The 20,391-nt window shown below is 40.2% G+C and overlaps 1 protein-coding gene, 1 non-coding gene and 2 pseudogenes across 3 annotated transcripts in view; 3 read left to right on the top strand and 1 right to left on the bottom strand.

Moving 5' to 3' along the window:
• The first annotated feature begins 561 nt into the window (after positions 1 to 561).
• Positions 562 to 18,486, top strand: LOC147373554 (olfactory receptor 2A12-like; annotated as a pseudogene). The gene is made up of 2 exons (XR_015163102.1): positions 562 to 701; positions 16,867 to 18,486. The product of XR_015163102.1 is annotated as an olfactory receptor 2A12-like (transcript).
• The window catches only part of LOC147373552 (olfactory receptor 2A2-like), a 44,438-nt gene continuing 24,621 nt past the window's right edge, over positions 575 to 20,391 (top strand). The window contains exon 1 of the mRNA XM_086398277.1: positions 575 to 701. The gene's annotated coding sequence lies outside the window, so the exon portion shown is untranslated. The remainder of the gene's footprint in view (positions 702 to 20,391) is intronic.
• On the top strand, positions 6,498 to 8,283 carry LOC147373555 (cyclin-A2-like; annotated as a pseudogene).
• LOC147373553 (small nucleolar RNA SNORA55) lies at positions 19,875 to 20,009 on the bottom strand. Its single transcript, XR_015163322.1, has one exon. It is a non-coding gene; the product is annotated as a small nucleolar RNA SNORA55 (small nucleolar RNA).

Raw genomic sequence — 20,391 nt, 5'->3', positions numbered from 1 at the left:
TATTCAGGACTGATTGCCTTTAGGATAGACTGGTTGGATTTCCTTGCAGGGGAAAGTATCTTTGTTGGTTCCTCATATCCAGAGTCCCCTCCACCAGCCCCAAAGGCCTTGTTCGATAGGACAAAGGAGTGGGGAAAACGAATGCAACTTGATTGTAATGTGGATTCCTTCTCTGCCTTCTAATTTCCTGCAGGTGGGATAGATCTAAGAAAGGCCAGGTTCTCTTAATCAAAACGATCCTCCCTAATGTTCTCCTATTTAAAGGTTATTTGGGGAACAGAATAAAATTTGGATTATTTTACAAAAACATCGCTCCCCGCCCGCACCCCCAACATCTATTAACATCTTTGGAGGTATTTTAACCAGTGTTCCCAGCGTGACCGTTGTCACCGCATCACACAGGGAGCGTGACAAACTAGCCGGCCAGGACTCTACCCCAGACCCTCGTCTTCAGAATGAGGACGCTGTAGTCTGGCATCTGAATTGTTAAAAGTTCCCAGGTGATTTTGATGTGCCCTTTAAGGGTCCAAACCAAACAAACAAACAACAATCCGCCCCTCTCCAAAACCCAGTAGCTAGTCACTGCTCTCTGAAGCCTTTAATCCGGGTAGGGAAGAAACGCTGTAACCACCGGCCCGGCCCCGTTTAGGCGGAGGAAAAGCTGCAGGAGGTGCTGAGCTTAGGGAAAAAGAAATAAGACGGTAAGTGGGAGAGTGCTTCTGAAAAGGAGCCACCATTACTGACCAAGGAACTTTGGCAGAAACATCCAGAATTGTACTAAAATTTGCTGCTGAAAGTCACCAGAGTCTTTAATCAACTGTGGTCTTTGAGAAACACAACAAAGAAAATTTCAGTTTTCCCAAGTCCACCGAGTTTCCGTTCCAGCTCTGAAGCTGCAGTGAGTGAGGGAGAGACTGAAGATAAGGGCCTGAAACTTTTACCTCCATTCTTTCTTTACTTAAAGGCCTAGTTTTCCGTTATTCAAAGGGCTACCCTAATTATGGCTTCTTTATAACTGGCAGACCGCTCTCGGGGTGCTTAAAGGCATCAGCGCTTGGAGGATGCCCGAAAAAGGGAACAGTGGTTATTCCATGTGACATAAGGTGTTTGTTTGTTTGTTTAAGCTTTGCTAAGAGTTGTGGTTTGAATTTGTCTTGGAGGGAAATGGGATGCATTGATAATAACTTTGTAACTCATGTCTCTTACCTGGTGAATAGAACATAAATCTGAAATATTTGGTTAAAGTCTCTGCTTATTCAAGAATTTAAAGAAATAAATTTCACTGATTCACATTGTAAATGAACTCCACATCCTTAACTGTAGAAGAAGCTATTTCTTTTCTAATGCTTTTCTCTTGTGTAGCTGTTTTTGACTAGTTGACTCAAAGAATCTGGATAAAATGTCTTGAAAAACGAGCTTCTATGGATAACATGTAATGCTTAAGTATTTTTCTTAATCTGTACAAACTCTTCATCCCTGGAGATAGCTTTGTGTTTTCCACTAATTATGATGGCAGAATTTTCCCTCCATATCTGGTATTCAGAAATTGTGTGTGTGTGTGTGTGTATACATGTGTGTTTTCCTCAAAGGCTTAAATGCTTGGAAGTTTTTTTCTCCCCCTTCCTATAAAGAACATGTGGGATTCCCTGATAGTTCAGTTGGTAAAGAATCTGCCTGCAATGCAGGAGACCCCAGTTCGATTCCTGGGTTAGGAAGATCCGCTGGAAAAGGGATTGGCTACCCACTTCGGTATTCTTGGGCTTCCTTTGTGGCTCAGCTGGTAAACAACCCATTACAGTGTGGGAGACCTGGGTTCTTCCCTGGGTTGGGAAGATCCCCTGGAGAAGGGAAATGCTACCCACTCCAGTATTCTGGCCTGGAGAATTCCATGGACTGTATAGTCCATGGGGTCACAGAGTCAGACACAGCTGAGTGACTTTCACAAAGAACATGTGGATTCTCAAGATCAGAATTATTTTTTTTAATTTTATTTTATTTTTAAATTTTACAAATTGTGTTAGTTTTGCCAAATATCAAAATGAATCCGCCACAGGTATACATGTGTTCCCTATCCTGAACCCTCCTCCCTCCTCCCTCCCCATACCATCCCTCTGGGTCGTCCCAGTGCACTAGCCCCAAGCATCCAGTATTGTGCATCGAACCTGGACTGGCAACTCGTTTCATACATGATATTATACATGTTTCAATGCCATTCTCCCAAATCTTCCCACCCTCTCCCTCTGCAACAGAGTCCATAAGACTGTTCTATACATCAGTGTCTCTTTTGCTGTCTCGTATACAGGGTTATTGTTAGCATCTTTCTAAATTCCATATATATGCATTAGTATACTGTATTGGTGTTTTTCTTTCTGGCTTACTTCACTCTGTATAATAGGCTACAGTTTCATCCACCTCATTAGAACCGATTCAAATGTATTCTTTTTAATGGCTGAGTAATACTCCATTGTGTATATGTACCACTGCTTTCTTATCCATTCATCTGCTGATGGACATCTAGGTTGCTTCCATGTCCTGGCTATTATTTACAGTGCTGCGATGAACATTGGGGTACACGTGTCTCTTTCCCTTCTGGTTTCCTCAGTGTGTATGCCCAGCAGTGGGATTGCTAGATCATAAGGTAGTTCTATTTCCAGTTTTTAAAGGAATCTCCACACTCTTCTCCATAGTGGCTGTACTAGTTTGCATTCCCACCAACAGTGTAAGAGAGTTCCCTTTTCTCCACACCCTCTCCAGCATTTATTGCTTGTAGACTTTTGGATTGTAGCCATTCTGACTGGTGTGAAATGGTACCTCATAGTGGTTTTGATTTGCATTTCTCTGATAATGAGTGATGTTGAGCATCTTTTCATATGTTTGTTAGCCATCTGTATGTCTTCTTTGGAGAAATGTCTACTTAGTTCTTTGGCCCGTTTTTTGATTGGGTCATTTATTTTTCTGGAGTTGAGCTGTAGGAGTTGCTTGTATATTTTTGAGATTAGTTGTTTGTCAGTTGCTTCATTTGCTATTATTTTCTCCCATTCTGAAGGCTGCCTTTTCACCTTGCTAATAGTTTCCTTTGATGTGCAGAAGCTTTGAAGGTTAATTAGGTCCCATTTGTTTATTTTTGCTTTTATTTCCAATATTCTGGGAGGTGGGTCATAGAGGATCCTGCTATGATGTATGTCAGAGAGTGTTTTGCCTATGTTCTCCTCTAGGAGTTTTATAGTTTCTGGTCTTACATTTAGATCTTTAATCCATTTTGAGTTTATTTTTGTGTATGGTGTTAGAAAGTGTTCTAGTTTCATTCTTTTACAAGTGGTTGACCAGATTTCCCAGCACCACTTGTTAAAGAGATTGTCTTTAATCCATTGTATATTCTTGCCTCCTTTGTCAAAGATAAGGTGTCCATATGTGCGTGGATTTATCTCTGGGCTTTCTATTTTGTTCCATTGATCTATATTTCTGTCTTTGTGCCAGTACCATACTGTCTTGATAACTGTGGCTTTGTAGTAGAGCCTGAAGTCAGGTAGGTTGATTCCTCCAGTTCCATTCTTCTTTCTCAAGATCGCTTTGGCTATTTGAGGTTTTTTGTTTTTCCATACAAATTGTGAAATTATTTGTTCTAGCTCTGTGAAGAATACTGTTGGTAGCTTGATAGGGATTGCATTGAATCTATAAATTGCTTTGGGTAGTAACACCTATCCTACTCAAACTCTTCCAGAAAATTGCAGAGGAAGGTAAACTTCCAAACTCATTCTATGAGGCCACCATCACCCTAATACCAAAACCTGACAAAGATCCCACAAAAAAAGAAAACTACAGGCGAATATCACTGATGAACATAGATGCAAAAATCCTTAACAAAATTCTAGCAATCAGAATCCAACAACACATTAAAAAGATCATACACCATGACCAAGTGGGCTTTATCCCAGGGATGCAAGGATTCTTCAATATCCGCAAATCAATCAATGTAATACACCACATTAACAAATTGAAAAATAAAAACCATATGATTATCTCAGTAGATGCAGAGAAAGCCTTTGACAAAATTCAACATCCATTTATGATAAAAGCTCTCCAGAAAGCAGGAATAGAACGAACATACCTCAACATAATAAAAGCTATATATGACAAACCCACAGCAAACATTATCCTCAATGGTGAAAAATTGAAAGCATTCCCTCTAAAGTCAGGAACAAGACAAGGGTGCCCACTTACACCATTACTATTCAACATAGTTTTGGAAGTTATGGCCACAGCAATCAGAGCAGAAAAAGAAATAAAAGGAATCCAAATTGGAAAAGAAGAAGTAAAACTCTCACTATTTGCAGATGACATGATCCTCTACATAGAAAACCCTAAAGACTCCACCAGAAAATTACTAGAACTAATCAATGATTATAGTAAAGTTGCAGGATATAAAATCAACACACAGAAATCCCTTGCATTCCTATACACTAATAATGAGAAAACAGAAAGAGAAATTAAGGAAACAATTCCATTCACCATTGCAATGGAAAGAATAAAATACTTAGGAATATATCTACCTAGAGAAACTAAAGACCTATATATAGAAAACTATAAAACACTGGTAAAAAAAATCAAAGAGGACACTAATAGATGGAGAAATATACCATGTTCATGGATTGGAAGAATCAATATAGTGAAAAAGATCAGAATTATTTTCAAAGTAACATCTCTATGCTTAGTAGTGACTCATTTGTAAGCCAGCTGGTCTCTATTAATAAGTCTCTCATATAACCATCTTTTAATTTTTTTTTTTTTTTAATCCACATTTCTTTTCAAACCCCTATAAATGATAGCCAAAGTTCTGGTCCATCAAATCTAAATTCTAATTATAGGCATTCTCGTTTCATCTTCTGGTGGCACAAGTTTCATTTCTCATGATCTTTTTCACTTGGGTGGCGTCCTCAGTGTTTAAACAGCAAGACTCCTTGTTTATTATCTCCTCATTTCTGTTGCTTTCCATGCCAGGTGGCTGCCACATCTTTCCTAATGACAGCTGCCTGCCATAGCTGCCACCAGCCCCATGAGGACCATTGTGTGAGTGTAAATGCTCCCCCCACCCAAACCACCTAAACCACCCACTTGTTTGAAGAAATGGAACACAGAAGAATACTTCACTGTAAAACTGGCAACCTTCTGCCTTTGAGTGTGTTTAAAATGCCCAACCAAGGACTGCCAAATGTCCTTAAAGTCCAATTAGAAAGACTTCTCCACTTCAAAAAAAAAAAAAATTCCTGCCATGGTAGAATGTTTGCCACTCAGAGACTTGTCTCAGTGTTTCCTCTTTTTATTGTAGAAACGTATTCTCCTTGCTACTGAACCTCTACTGACATAAAGGTAATAGCAGATGGATTTGAGCCAAAAGCCTATGATTAAAACCCCAGGTCTCTTGCACTGCAGGGAGATTCTTTACTGTCTGAGCCACCAGGGAAGCTCACACTTTCAAAAATTGTGTCCCAGACTTAGTTTTGTCTTTGACAGCAATCACTTAAATTCTATCAACTTTTCAGAAGTCCTTTTGGTTCCAACCTCTCTATAGCTATCCAGCACTCAGCTTCCCTTTTCCTGTGTTACATACGTCACCCCACCCCACCCCCAGACTCATCCCTACACACCCCTACTCCCTCTGCAGAAACTGTGAAGTCACAGTGAGGAACTGAAGGGAGGGGTGCTGTATCTTCTCTTTTTTTCTCCCTGTGTTTCCTCTCTACCATCTCTTTCTCCCTCCCTCATTTTCTCTCCATTTCCTTTTTCTTTTAAAATATCCATAAACTGAACCTAAACATAAACCCACAATGTCCTGCCAATAAATGTGTTTGAGTATGATCGTACTCATCTTCAAGGGCAGTGAGAACAAAGCTGGCCACATTACCATGTTGTTTTGCATATGCAATATTTAGTCATGATATAGAATGTTTAATATCCCTTATGCATTATTAGGAGCAACTTCAATAGTTCAAATATTCATGTAAATAATATTACATTTTTTTTAAACTTAAAAAATTTGTAAATATTCTTAAAAACAATATTTCTGTCTGTTATCCTTATCAGTTGATCTATATCTTTAGTGCTTGAATAGTAATCACAAGTGCTTGACCTATAGTGAAGTCTTACTAAATATTTTTGAATGAACACAGGTATGAAAAAATGGCTAAATGAATGAAGAAGTAATTATAACATATTTATAAATGAGGAAAAGGACTTACCGATAGGAAAGTGTTAGGAGTTTGGGAGGAGGAATAAAAATGGAATTTGAACAGCTGTCAAGGCCAATATGGTGCTGTATATCTAACAATTCTAAGTAACAATTCTAAGTCACTGTTTTGATGGACATTATAGTTAATTCTTATCTGTTGTGAAGGAGGCAGCTTGATGTATATTACTTATCAATAGTCCTTCAAACAATAAAACATATCTGCTGTCCTATAGAAAGCAACTTTTTTCATTGAAATTACTAAGCATCGGGCGGGCTGCTCGCTTCATTTCGGGGGCGTCCTTGTCCCTCCAGGCCCGGCAGTTCCTGCCTCCGCCTTTCTCAGTCTTCTCGGTCCTACACGGTCCCGAGCGGACGGGCAGGCTGGCTCTGGCTGCGGCGGGCGGGTACGGCTGGAGTGTTCCTCGGCTGGTCTGCGGGACGCAGTGCACGCTGCTTGGCGCCAGGCTGATCGCGCCGCGTCCCCGGGAGCAGTGATGTTGGGCAGCTCCGCGCACGGGCCTGCGGCCCGCGAAGCGGGTTCGGCGGTTTGCAGCAGACGGCGTTCCAGGAGGACAGGAGAACGTCAACCCCGAGAAGTAGGCGCCCACCCAGCAGCTCCGGACCCGGGCTGGGCTGGCAGTACTGAGGGCCGGGAACTTGCGGGGTCCAGCTCCCCAGAGGCCTAAGACGTGACGGGTTGCACCTCTTAAGGATCTTCCTATAAATGGTGAGTATGTCCCTGTTCCTCCCTGGAAAGCAAACAATAAACAGCCTGCATTTACCATGCATGTGGATGAAGCAGAAGAAGAGGTTCAAAAGAGGCCAACTGATTCTAAAAAATCAGAAAATGAAGATGTCTTGGCCTTTAATTCAGCTGTTACTTTACCAGGACCAAGAAAGCCACTGGCACCTCTTGATTACCCAATGGATGGTAGTTTTGAGTCTCCACATACTATGGAAATGTCAGTTGTATTGGAAGATGAAAAGCCAGTGAGTCTTAATGAAGTACCAGACTACCATGAGGACATTCACACGTACCTTAGGGAAATGGAGGTTAAATGTAAGCCTAAAGTGGGTTACATGAAGAAACAGCCAGACATTACTAACAGTATGAGGGCTATCCTCGTGGACTGGTTAGTTGAAGTAGGAGAAGAATATAAACTGCAGAACGAGACCCTGCATTTGGCTGTGAACTACATTGATAGGTTTCTTTCATGCATGTCTGTGTTGAGAGGAAAACTTCAACCTGTGGGCACTGCTGCTATGCTTTTAGCCTCAAAGTTTGAAGAAATATACCCGCCAGAAGTAGCAGAGTTTGTATACATTATAGATGACACTTATACCAAGAAACAAGTTCTAAGGATGGAGCACCTAGTCTTGAAAGTCCTGGCTTTTGACTTAGCTGCACCAACAATAAATCAGTTTCTTACCCAGTACTTTCTGCATCAGTAGCCGGCAAACTGCAAAGTTGAAAGTTTAGCAATGTTTTGGGGAGAGTTAAGTTTGATAGATGCTGACCCATATCTAAAGTATTTGCCGTCAGTTATCGCTGCAGTGGCCTTTCATTTAGCACTCTACACAGTCACAGGACAAAGCTGGCCTGAATCATTAGTACAGAAGACTGGATATACTCTGAAAACTCTAAAGCCTTGTCTCCTGGACCTTCACCAGACCTACCTCAGAGCACCACAGCACACACAACAGTAAATAAGAGAGAAGTACAAAAATTCAAAGTATCATGGTGTTTCTCTCCTCAACCCTCCAGAGACACTAAATGTGTAACAGTGAAAAGACTGCCTTTGTTTTCTAAGATGTAAGTCACTCAAAGTATATGGTGTACAGATTTTATCTTAGGTTTTAATTTTACAATCATTTCTGAATACAGAAGCTTATGGTCCAGTACAAATTATGGTATCTATTACTTTTTAAATGGTTTTAATTTGTATATCTTTTGTAAATGTAACTATCTTAGATATTTAGCTAATTTTAAGTGGTTTCTGTTAAAGTATTAATGATGTCAGCTGTCAGGATAATAATTAATAAATTGATTTGGAAAATTTGATTTGTAAGTCAAAAAAAAAAAAAAAAAGAAATTACTAAGCATCCTGAGGAGAGAAAATGCAAATATCAAGAATTTATTTTTAGTGTAAAATGTTATTATAATAATATCTAGAAAATATTCCCTAGCTGGATTATTAATTTCAAAAATAGAAACACTGTTTCTAAAGGTTTATCACCCATGATATTACTTTGCATAATATTATACATGCAGTAGGGACTGAAACAGAAGCTTTTTAAATAAAGGGTGGAGTAAATGAGATTAAAAGCTCTCCCAACTCTGATTAGTGATTTATTTTCATAAGCTTCTTTGTTTGAGGTTGTATTACTTACTATACTTTTCTAAAATAATTTGCCTTTTATTGTATTTATTTGTTTAATTGGAGGATAATTGCTTTACAGTGTGCTGGTTTCTGCCGAACAATAATCATTATATTTTAAATTGAAATGCACTTGACATAGAACATTTTGTAAATTTAAGGTGTACACTGTTCATTTGTTACATTTATATGTTGTAATGTGATTGTCATTGTAACAATAATTAGCACCTCTTTCACAATACATAATTATCCTTTTTTTATAGTGGTTGGAGTACTTAAATTCTAGTAGCTTACCAAGTTTGATTATAATACATTGTTGTTGTCTGTATTAACTATACTGTCCATTAGGTCTCTAGGGCTGATTTACTCCTCACTGTTAAATTTGTACCCTAAGCAACATTGATCCTATCCTCTTGCCCAAATCCCCCGGTAACCCCCGTTTTACTCTCTTTTTATGAAGTCTGTCTTGCCGAGATTCCTCATATCAGTGATACCATCCTTGTCTTTCTTGGTCTGGTTTATCTTAGCGTAGCGTGCTCGCGGTCCACCCATGCTGTTGCAAGTGGCAGAATGTCCTCCTTTCTCGTGGCTAAATAATACTTCTATGCAGAGTGCATCATGAGAAACGCTGGGCTAGAAGAAGCACAAGCTGGAATCAAGATTGCCGGGAGAAATACCAATAACCTCAGATATGCAGATGACACCACCCTTATGGCAGAAAGTGAAGAGGAACTCAAAAGCCTCTTGACGAAAATGAAAGTGGAGAGTGAAAAAGTTGGCTTAAAGCTCAACATTCAGAAAATGAAGGTCATGGCATCTGGTCCCACCACTTCATGGGAAATAGATGGGGAAACAGTGGAAACAGTGTCAGACTTTATTTTTCTGGGCTCCAAAATCACTGCAGATGGTGATTGCAGCCATGAAATTAAAAGACACTTACTCCTTGGAAGGAAAGTTATGACCAACCTAGATAGCATATTCAAAAGCAGAGACATTACTTTGCCAACAAAGGTTCGTCTAGTCAAGGCTATGGTTTTTCCAGTGGTCATGTATGGATGTGAGAGTTGGAGTGTGAAGAAGGCTGAGTGCTGAAGAATTGATGCTTTTGAACTGTGGTGTTGGAGAAGACTCTTGAGAGTCCCTTGGACTACAAAGAGATCAGCCCTGGGATTTCTTTGGAAGGGATGATACTAAAGCTGAAACTCCAGTACTTTGGCCACCTCATGCGAAGAGTTGACTCATTGGAAAAGACTCTAATGCTGGGAGGGATTGGGGGCAGGAGGAGAAGGGGACGACAGAGGATGAGATGGCTGGATGGCATCACTTGACTCGATGGATGTGAGTCTGAGTGAACTCCGGGAGTTGGTGATGGACAGGGAGGCCTGGAGTGCTGCGATTCATGGGGTCGCAAAAAGTCGGACACGACTGAGTGACTGATCTGATCTGATCTGATCTGATATATATATATATAAATGACATCTTCTTTATCCATATATCCACTGATGAGCACTTATGTTGTCTCACTGTCTTGGCTATGGAGAATAATGCTGCAGTAAACATGGGGGTGCATGTGTCTTTTTGAAATCCTGTTTTCATCTCCTTTGGGATTATAACCGGAAAAGGAATTGCTGGATCATATCATAGTTCTATTTTTAATTCCTTAAGGAAACTCCATATGGTTTTTCATAATGGTTGAACCAAATTTCATTCCCATCAAGAGCATACAAAGTTTCCTCCCCGCCCCCCACATCCTCTCTAGCGATTGTTATCTCTTATCTTCTTGATGATAACCAATTGCATGGGATTCCTCACATAAGTGAAAGGCTGGCCTTTGTTAAGCACAAACTAGTGACTCAATAATAATAGCAGAGAAGTTGGGATAAATGCATAGATTTAGTAACTGTGAAAGCTCCAGTGCTTTGGCCACCTGATGCGAAGAGTCAGCTAATTGGATAAGACCCTGATGCTGGGAAAATTTGAAGGCAAAAGGAGAAGTGGGTGGCAGCGGACGAGATGATTGAATGGTATCACTGACTCAAAGCACATGAGTTTGAACAAACTGAGAAATAGTGAAGGACAGGGAAGTCGGCGCTTCAGTCCATGGTGTCACAGAGAGTTGGACATGACTTAGCGACTGAACAGCAACCACGTGTGAATGTGATGGTTGAGATTGTGAACATTGTCATGCGGTTTCTTTTATGTTCTCAGCTACTCTCATTCAGCTGCTGAAACTGTGAGTGAGAGAATAGGTGGGAGATTTAAAGAGTGAGAAAATAGGGCATTTTCATCTGGGAGAGAAGACTAGGGAAATTTAGTATGATTTATAGCAGTAAGAGCCAAATTAATATGAATACTCATGAATTTGAAGGGACTCCACTCCAGTACTCTTGCCTGGAAAATCCCATGGATGGAGGAGCCTGGTAGGCTGCAGTCCATGGGGTCACACGGAGTTGGACACGACTGAACGACTTTACTTTCACTTTTCACTTTCATGCATTGGAGAAGGAAACGGCAACCCACTCCAGTATTCTTGCCTGGAGAATCCCAGGGACAGGAAAGCCTGGTGGGCTGCTGTCTATGGGGTCCAGAGTCAGACACGACTGAAATGACTTAGCAGCAGCAGCAGGTATTATGATTGCATGCTTTCTCTAGATCTGACAAAGCCGTCCATCATCCAAGTTTAACATCTAAATGTTTAAAGCAGAGAGATTACAATGGATTCTCTAAATATAGGATATGTATTTAGGGGAAATGTTTTAGAAAGTGGACAAATACTTGGGGAGTAGCTTGAAACCAAAAGAAGTCAGGAAAGCACTGAGGGAGTGGATTCAATCTCCATTTTTTCCAGCTAAAAAGTAGTATTTGCAATGGGAATTAATAGAAACTTTCATATTAACACTTTTCAGCAAAACTGCACTCCCGAAGGAAAATACAGTCCTTGGAGGGGTTGGCAACAAGCTCCATGGGGGTAACATTTATTACATCATGAAACTTTCCATAAGTGGGATATGGAGAGGAGCAATTTCAAGAAAAAGTACACAATACATGCATACCCTTGGGGATTGTACTGTGGGACATGGTTCATAATGTATGGCTGAGATCCATTAAATTCCTGTATCAACATCCTCTTGATGAAGGACAACCTGCAATTCTAACATAGTTCTTACTTCTCAGCATAAGCAGGCATGTGTGCACACACACACACACACACACTCATACACTCATCACTCATACATACACACATGCACACTGACAGCAAGCTGAAGAGCCAAGAGGAGAGGGGTAGGTTTTGCTTTAGTCTGTAGGGAAGAAAGAATGGTCAGAAGACGCTTAGTAATTTGTTCCCTGGACTCGTCAGGAATGCCTCTGGGGAATGGGCTGGTTTTAAGTGATCAGACTCTAAAACCCTCACTTCTAGAGGCTCCTGAGCACCCTGAGTTCTTCTCCGTTCGGACAGAAAAGGTTTCTGGTACTCAACCATCCCCTGCACTCGCTCCAGGGAGCAGGTGACTCAGCTCCAGCCATTCCCCATCTCTGTGAGTTTTCCTCTACATTCCAGCCCAAATTGAGAAAAATACCAGAAATAGTAGCAGCTCCCAGTTATATAAATCCTTACTTACACATTGATTAATGGTTTAAGAAGAGCAGGAGAGAAGGCTGGCAGAATCATCAGGGTTAGGAAAAAGAAAAAAACACCCTCTTGAAGACCCCTTTCTTGCTCTGTGCTGGAGTCTCAGAGTCACATCTGATACCCACGCTGTCTAAACATAGGTTTCTTACTCCCAGTCAGAGCCCCTCCCTGGTGTCCCACGTGTGGGCAGAAGCTGGTGAAACTCAGTGTCCATGAATCATAGCATCAAACTAAAAGGGGCATAAGGTCATCTAGAGCGTTTGCCTCCCTTACATGTGACGAAGCCAGAGGTGTTATGTGACTTGTCCTTCACTTGTCTTTCATTTCTTCCTTGGCTGAGAACCATCTGTTACTTCTATATCCTAGATATGTCCTCCTGCTGGGGAAGTGAGAACACTGGAGCTCCTTTCCTTTCTGCTCAGTAGGGAGGTGTTAGTAAGTGGCTGGGAGAAGCCCTCTAGCCATTTGATAAAGATCCTGTTATTTTTCCTTTTGTAGCAAGGAAGCTGGTACCTGTACCAATTTAGCTTACCATGATTTGCTTCCAGAATTTCTCTTCAGGGATGGTTGTCCTCATCTGAGGATAACTAAACCTGATATTCTTCACAAGGATATATAATAATTTCCAGAATATCTTAATTACTAATTCCTTCCATGATATAAAGTCCAAGCATAGGAATTAAAACTATGTATATCATCTATCTTTAGATATTTTTCTCATATTATCGAGGAATTTGTTAGTTTTTTTAGAAACCAGGCTTTGGCCATGAGTGATAAAAGTCACATCATAGTTTGCAACATTTTGTAATTGAAAATTATGATGTTAATTAAATCATAATATTGTTTAACCTGTAATAACTATGTTGGTAAAGACATCTCTGTATAATGGATGGTGTAGGTCTTTAAATAACAAGTCATTCCTTCTTGTCATTCATCTAGGAAACAGGAGTACCTCTTTGAGCCCCAAAATGAAATTAAGAAGAAACTATAGATTAGAAGCAAAGTGAGAAATTCATATCTTAGCATTAATTAAAACCATATATGGAAAAAGATGTCTTAAGGAGAAAATGCCTGTAGAATGAACCTCAGGAAATGTGTTTTATATCAGGTTTGGCTAAATTGTGTTAAAATGTGAGAATCAACATGATAAAAGTAGAAAAGTTGAAGCGGAACAACTTGACAGGAAAGGTGAACTGGAGCTTACAGTTCTAATTGTTAAATTAGGATCTTTTCCCACTGAATGGTTTCTTCTAGGGCTGATATATTTTGATTTTTTTGACTTGTTTGCTTTTTATAAATGATGATCATGGTGATGGATATAGGTAGAAAGATGATAGAAATCTGAGAACTCCCATGTCTAGGAATATGCAATAAGAAAATAATAAAATATATATGCAAAAAAATATGTATAAAATTGAATCTATGGCATTACATTACATATAACCTGGTTAGAAGGTAATGTGTTAAATCAAGTAAAATATTTATGTGCAATAAAGTAGTATGCAAATGTTTAAAGTATATTGTGTTGAAACATTTTGATATGGAAAACATACCTGGCATGATTTAAATGAGAGAAATAAAACTGTTTATATAATTTAATTATATTTTTTAAAACATAGATACAGTGAATAATGGAAAACTATATGTACAAGTTATTAGCAATGATCACTTTTGGCCATAGGTTTCATACATGTATTATTTTATGGAATGTCATGTTTTACTAAGACTTAGGAAAACTTGATGTCAAAATTTCCTATGAGATAAACGCTAATTTGTTCACAGAATGAATCAGACCATTGAAATTTTAATTTGTAATTCTAAAATTTCTAAGAGCCTATCATTATCTAAATACAAAGAAAACCAAAAAGTGTAAATAATTTTAATTCTAAATATACTTTTGCCTAAAAAGTAAACTTTCATATAATATTTATATCATTTTCTTCAACAGTAGTGTTAAATTAGTGATGTTCTCGAAAAGAAGTCAGTAAACATGTGTTAGGATTAGACAAGTGAAGCTGAGAATTCATTATTCAGTTAACAACTTAGGTACTCTCCCAAATTGTATATGGTTTCTGTTGAATGAAAATATTAGAAATTTGGCAACAATCCTGATAAAAATATTAATAACAATATCCAATAAATCCAGATACTGATTTAAAAACATGATTCTTCAATAAGAAACCAAATTTCGTTTTTACTCATATAGATGTACTTTATTTTTTTCCCCTTTTTTAAAAGTTTTAGTCAGAGGATAATTAGCTTACAATATTGTCTTGGTTTCTGCCATATATCAACATGAATCAGCCATAGGTATACATATGTCCCTTCCCTCTTGAACTTTCATCTCACCCATCTAAGTTGTCACAGAGAACCGGATTTGTGCTCCCTGCATCATACAGCAAATTTTATATACGGTAATGTATATGTCTCAATGCTACTCTCTCAAACTGTCCTGCCCTCTCCTTCCCCCTACTATGTCCACAAATCTGTTCTTTATGTCTGTATCTCTTTTGCTGTCCTGAAAATAACTTCATGAGTACCATTTTTCTAGATTCTGCATATATGCATTAATATACAATATTTGTTTTTCTCTTTCTGAATTGCTTCACTCTCTATAATAGACTCTTAAGTTCATCCACCTCATTAGAACTGATTCCAATAAATTCCTTCTTATGACTGATAGCGTTCCATTGTATATATATGTGCCACAGCTTCTTTATCCATACATCTGTTAAAGGGCATCTAGGTTGTTTTCATGTCCTAGCTATTGTAAATAGTGCTGTGGGGAACATTGGGGTACATGTGTCTTTTTCAGTTATGGAGAAATTAAATGTTTTTAGTGAAATAACTTGATTCAAAGCTGAAGTAAAAAATCTACAAGATAAGTACAGAATAATTTAAGCCAGAAGGAACAAAGTACTTAAAATTATGAATTCAGTTCAGTTCAGTCGGTCAGTCATGTCCAACTCTTTGTGACCCCATGGACTGCATGCAGCACTCCAGGCCTCCCTGTCCATCACCAACTCCCAGAGTCCACCCAAAGCCATGTCCATCGAGTCGGTGATGCCATCCAACCATCTCATCCTCTGTCATCCCCTTCTCCTTCTGCCCTCAATCTTTCCCAGCATCAGGGTCTTTTCAAATGAGTCAGCTCATTGCATCAGGTGGCCAAAGTATTAGAGTTTCAGCTTCAGCATTCAGGACTGATTTCCTTTAGGACAGACTGGCTGGATCTCCTTGCAGTCCAAGGGACTCTCAAGAGTCTTCTCCAACACCACAGTTCAAAAGCATCAATTCTTTGGCTCGCAGCTTTTTTTATAGTCCAACTCTCACATCCAGACATAACTACTGGAAAAACCATAGCTTTGACTAGACAGACCTTTGTTGGCAAAGTAATGTCTCTGCTTTTTAATATGCTGTCTAGGTTAGTCATAACTTTTCTTCCAAGGAGCAAGCATCTTTTAATTTCATGGCTGCAGTCATCATCTGCAGTGATTTTGGAGCCCCCAAAATAAAGTCTGTCACTGTTTCCACTGTTTCCCCATCTATTTGCCATGAAGTGATGGGACCGGATGTCGTGATCTTAGTTTTCTGAATATTGAGTTTTAAGCCAACTTTTTCACTCTCCTCTTTCACTTTCATCAAGAGGTTCTTAAGTTCTTTGCTTTCTGCCATAAGGGTGGTATCATCTGCATATTTGAGGTTATTGATATTTCTCCCAACAATCTTGATTCCAGCTTGTGCTTCATCCAGCCCAACATTTCTCATGAAGTACTCAGCATATAAGTTAAATAAGCAGGGTGATAATATACAGCCTTGACGTACTTCTTTTCCTATTTGGAACCAGTCTGTTTTTCCACGTCCAGTTCTAACTATTGCTTCCTGACCTGCATAAAGATTTCTCAGGAGGCAGGTCAGGTGGTCTGGTATTCCCATCTTTTAAGAGTATAATGGAATGAACTTGGAGATACCACCTTAACCAAGTAATACACAGCAGCATCACCTATATTGGGATTACTTAACATTATTTGAATATTCATGAAAAGTTTTAAGATTAACGAGTTACATTTTTTCCTGCCAAAAATTTATAAGTAAATTTATAAATAAAACATGGGAAATCCATGGAAAACCACAAGTGAAAGATGATATACAAAATAAGAACTCATACTCTTTAAAAATATTAATGTCAAGGAGGGAAGACTGATTAACTTTCAGATTAGAGGTGGTAAAATATTATATGTGACATTGGACTTCAATCGTGGACCAGAGGGGCTGAAATTCTATACCTAAAATAGTGAATCATGTTATCATCTCATGATTCTTGCTCTTAAGAAGATCAAACAGTTTGGAGATAAGCTGGCCTTCTGGTACACTTAATTATTATATGGTTCAGAGAATATTAACAAGAGAGAAAAATGATAAAGCAAACATGAAAAAATTGGTAAAGGGTATATATTAATATTGTTTATATTTCTGATACTTATCCTAAATTTTTATAACTTCACAATAAAGTAAGAAAAACAAACATGCTGAGAAACATTTTAGAGAACTCTCACTGAAGTAGGGACAAGCACACAAACTTCTTTTGAATTTACTTCCCATAAGTAACTCTGATTTTCCTTGCTGTCCAGCTCTGACCTTCCCATCACACTTCAGTCCCTTAGAGACGGCCTTTGGGAATGAAAGGCAACCAATCATGGATCGCAGAATTCATCCTGCTGGGCTTCCAGCTCAGTGAAGACATGGAATTGCTCCTCTTCGTTATCTTCATCCTGCTATATACCTTCAACCTGCTGGCAAATGGGATGATCTTGGGACTCATCTCGCTTGAACCCAGACTGCACACCCCCATGTACTACTTCCTGTCTCATCTGGCCGTCACTGACGTAGCCTATGCTTCCAGCCATTTGCCCAATATGTTGGAAAACTTAGTGAAACACAAGAAAACCATCTCCTATTTCTCATGCACCATGCAGATGGTTTCCCATTTGGCCTTTGCTTCTGTAGAGTGCTTGACTTTGGTGGTGATGTCCTATGACAGGTTTGTGGCGATCTGCCACCCCCTGCAGTACACGGTCATCATGAACTGGAGGGTGTGCACATCCCTGGCCATCGCTTGCTGGGTATGTGGATTTTCCCTGGCCATAGTCCAAGTAAGTCTGTTTCTACGGCTGCCCTTCTGTGGGCCCCAGAAGGTGAACCACTTTTTCTGCGAAATTAGCTCTGTCCTCAAAGTGACGTGTGGTGACATCTGGATCAATGAAATGTTCCTCTTTGCTGATGGTGTGTTTATTTTAGTTGGGCCCCTTTCCCTGATGCTGGTCTCCTATGTGCGTATCCTCTAGGCAATCCTGAAGAACCAGTCAAAGGAGGGCTGCAAGAAAGCCTTCTCCACCTGCTCCTCCCACCTCTGTGTGGTTGGGTTCTACTTTAGCATAGCCATGATGGTGTACTTGGCCCCTGACGGTAGCCACCAAGAGGAACAGAAGAAAATCCTTTTCCTGTTTTACACCTTCTTCAACCCATTACTGAATCCCCTTGTCTACAGTGTACGGAATGCTCAAGTGAAGGCTGCCTTCCACAAAGTACTGCAGAAAAATAGATCAGTGTGACACAGGTCAGAATTATGGTGCAGTGAATTTTTTTTCTAATAGTCAAGAAAATTTCCCATCAAAATACATGACTTAAGGATGAAGCTTCTACAAAGTAACATCAGCAAGAAGGCACAAGAGAAACCCCCAACTCCCTTCCTCCGTGGAGATTACATAATAAAGATCTAATTGCCTTCATTGAACACCAGACATCACACAGGAGTTTGCAGCACCCCAAACTATTCCAAAGTCAAGAAGATATGCAGTGAAGCTTTTAGGCAAACTTATGCATTTGACCTTCCATAACTGCTTTTCTTCTCTGTCCCAGGGTAGCAGGATCAGGAGAAAATTCCCACTCCCAGCCCTTCCTCAAGAGGGAAAGAGAAGAATGGACCATGCAGACCACTTTAGCTTTTCAGGGAATAGCGTGAGGGTTTGTTAGTTATCTTGCCTCTGGCTCAGAGCACTGATGTGAATGGCAGTTTGGATTCCTTGTTGAGACCACCGAGAAACATAGCAAGCACCCAGCTTTTTATGGATATACTGAGATATTTTGAATTTTCACTGTTCTGACCTATCTGCACTGGTATTTCATTCTTGTGTTAATATTAAATTTCCTGTTGACATTCGATGTTGAGTTTCTTTACAAGTTCTTCTTTACCATCTGCATATCTTTTTTGATGAGGTATTTCTTTACATCTTTTACTCATTTTTTTTTTTTTTTTTTTTTACCAGCCACTTAGGACAAAAGTGTCCGTGTGTTAAAACCTGGGCTCCCCACTCTGAGAGTTGCCAGGTCGAGTCAGGGCATCTCAGCCCAGTCCCATGATGGGCCCCAGACCAACTGAGTCACCAAAGGGAGAACCTAAGCATTTTGCTTTTTTAGATCCCCAAGTGACTGAAATTCCCAAATACTGTGAGATGCCTAATGGCTGAAGCAGGAACCCAAAGATGTTTTCTGAAACCCAGAGACATAGCTATCTCTGGGAACTCAGAGATCTGGACAGCAGCGTCAAGCAATTTATCTGTAGAACTCATCTGCCTAAGACGTTGGTGAACTGAACTTCAGGAGTTGTAAAATCAATGTGTGCCACCCTCAATTCAATGGGAATAAACACAGCAGAAAGACAACCAGCCAGGAGACAGAGCTGGATTCGAGCCCTGCTCTGTAATCTCTATGCTATACTGCTTAAAGAAAAAAAAAAAAAAGGCGTTTTCCTCGCCTGAGCAGCTCATTTCTTGCTCTTCCCAGCCTCTCTCCTCAGAAGCACTGGGAGCAATGTGACTATGTGGGGTTGGATCATTAGCTCACAGCCTGGAAAATCTCCTAAAGAGGCGCCTGGGGAGTGAAGACTTGTAACCACCCAACAGCTGTCTACCAACAAGGTGGACCAATGATGCATGTGAAAGTCCTATGACATCCTCATCTCGGAAATGACACCCAGCAAACTTCAAGACACAGTGCTTCTGCTCTCTTCTGGCAAATACCATCATGACTCCTGTGCTGGGCAGCTGGAAGAGACTATCTACCATTCATTACACTACTGGGGGCCCATCAAGAGGGTGATAAGAGGGAGGGGGCGAGGAACCGAGGAATTCCTGAAGGTGGCCTCTGGCCAACACCCTGCTACCACTGATAACGCTCCTGGGCTCTGAGTGACAAGCTAAGGGGCAGGGCAGGGTTGCCAAATCTTAACTGGCCCACTGGCCTCCCTTCTCATCACCTGAAGGACTCTGTGATGTGGGCTACACCTCTATGAAGTGGGAACAGAGTCCGTATGAGGCTCTGCCCCAAACTTTCAGGCGCCACCAGTTCCTACCACAAACGCTGAGCACTTAGGACATGGTGTGACATCTTCACCTAACCAGTATTCTCTTGCTCCTTATTTTTACAAGGGGGTTTGCACTTACTCCCCCTGGCTAACTCAGTTGATATAATTAACAAGGAAAATCAAGCAAATGCAAAACACAGAAAAACAAACTTTCTACTCTCCTCTCCTTCTTACAAGACCCAATTCGAAAAATCCTCAAAACACCTCCGGTTTGAGAAGTGTGGCAGAGTTGTAGAGACAGGCCCCAAGACAAATGGCTAACAGCCTGTCTGGATTTCCTCTGCTCATACTGTAGCACCATCTATCCCCACACCAGCACGAAGCAGCAGAGAATGGGAAAGATTCAGGTGCTCCTTTTACTCATTTTTATGTAATAAACTTTATTTTAAAGTAATTTTAGAATCAAAGCAAAATTGATTGAAAGGTACAGAAAGTGAAAGTGAAGTCGCTCAGTCATGTCTGACTCTTTGCAACCCCATGGACTATAGCCTACCAGGTTCCTCCGTCCATGTGATTTTCCAGACAAGAGTATTGGAGTGGGTTGCCATTGCCTTCTCCAGGGGATCTTCCCAACCCAGGGATTGAACTCGGGTCTCCCACATTGTAGGCAGACATTTTACCGTCTGAGCCACAAGGGAAGTGTGAAAGGTACAGAGATACCCCCAAAACCCCCTTGTCTCCATACATACATAACCTTCCCCATTATAAACATCCCCCTACAGAGTGGTGCATT

This window comes from Bos grunniens, chromosome 4 (assembly GCF_055505025.1).
Source record: "Bos grunniens cultivar Pamir isolate PY7600 chromosome 4, Bosgru_T2T1.0, whole genome shotgun sequence".
NCBI lineage: Eukaryota > Metazoa > Chordata > Mammalia > Artiodactyla > Bovidae > Bos > Bos grunniens.
The sequence above is the reverse complement of the archived record's forward strand: the minus strand, read 5'-3'. Positions and strand labels throughout refer to the sequence as shown.